The sequence below is a fragment of the Fukomys damarensis genome, unplaced genomic scaffold (genome assembly GCF_012274545.1).
Source record: "Fukomys damarensis isolate Sample0158 unplaced genomic scaffold, DMR_v1.0_HiC HiC_scaffold_11, whole genome shotgun sequence".
NCBI classification, from domain to species: domain Eukaryota; kingdom Metazoa; phylum Chordata; class Mammalia; order Rodentia; family Bathyergidae; genus Fukomys; species Fukomys damarensis.
This window is the reverse complement of record NW_022900923.1, coordinates 42,352,488-42,353,530: the sequence shown is the minus strand read 5'-3', so window position 1 is coordinate 42,353,530 and position 1,043 is coordinate 42,352,488. Positions and strand designations below refer to the sequence as shown.

The following is a 1,043-nucleotide window of genomic DNA, read 5'->3' as shown; positions in this document are numbered from 1 at the left end:
CCAGCCAACACCGCCGTCTCCAGCCTTGGGTCCGCAGACTTTTCAGCTTCGCCCCCTCTCCTTCCCCCCCGGGGGACAGGAGCGGCGCGGGGCGGTGCCCTCGGAGGCGCCCGTACAGTTGGTTCTGGACGCTTACACGCGCGCGAGGGAACTCCTAGCTTTTTCCACAGCTAATTATAGACGAGAAAGTCTGACGACGTTTTGCAAGCGGCAGAGAGAAACTGCTGAGGTTTCTCTGCAAAGCCAAGGAAATTTAATTTGTGCCCTCCCCGTCCCCCCCCAACTGCTCCAAGCCTACCTGCACCCCAGCGAGCCCCAGGCGCGCCCTCTCCTCCCTCCCTCTCTCTCTCTTTCCCTCACTCTCTCTCTCTCTCTCTCTCTCTCTCTCTCGTCTCGGGCTATCGAGAAAGGGAACAGGCGCGGAAAATATTTTTGCAACAGTTTTCCATTCTGCGTCTCTTTCCCAAGCCGAGGGGGAGGGCGGGAGCGGATGGGAGGGGGAACAGATGCTTTTTCCGATCGCACGGTCAGGGTGTGGAAGGGACGCCCCTCCGAAGCCCCGCACCATCCTCCGGCCCAGGAATGACAAGAACCAGGAAAAGAAAAGAAAATCACTTGTTTGATTACGCGGCTCTTCGGGGCTGAAGACGGGAAAGCAAGCCAGTGTGTGACAAATCGATGCCCAGGCAAACACATAAACAAGATTCGCCGACCCCAGCCGCGTGGAAAGAACGCCAGGAAGAGGCGACTGGGGAGTTTTGGAAGGAGCCGAGAAACAAAGTTCGCAGCCCGCGCCTACCTGTCTCTAGCAGCGCCCCGGGTCTCCGCAGGCGGGACGGGGCTGAAGACGGGAAAGCAAGCCAGTGTGTGACAAATCGATGCCCAGGCAAACACATAAACAAGATTCGCCGACCCCAGCCGCGTGGAAAGAACGCCAGGAAGAGGCGACTGGGGAGTTTTGGAAGGAGCCGAGAAACAAAGTTCGCAGCCCGCGCCTACCTGTCTCTAGCAGCGCCCCGGGTCTCCGCAGGCGGGAGGCGGGA

General features: G+C 59.5%; 1 protein-coding gene across 6 annotated transcripts in view; it reads right to left on the bottom strand.

Moving 5' to 3' along the window:
• Nucleotides 1–839, bottom strand: part of Atp2b4 (ATPase plasma membrane Ca2+ transporting 4) — an 89,979-nt gene extending 89,140 nt beyond the window's left edge. For 5 of the 6 annotated variants that reach the window (XM_010645039.3, XM_010645029.3, XM_033762175.1 and 2 more), the window contains exon 1: nt 800–839. The gene's annotated coding sequence lies outside the window, so the exon portion shown is untranslated. Of the gene's footprint in view, nt 1–298; nt 323–799 lie in introns of those variants that run through there. The other variant, XM_010645035.3, reaches the window with a different exon arrangement.
• Between the last annotated feature and the right edge of the window lie 204 nt (nt 840–1,043).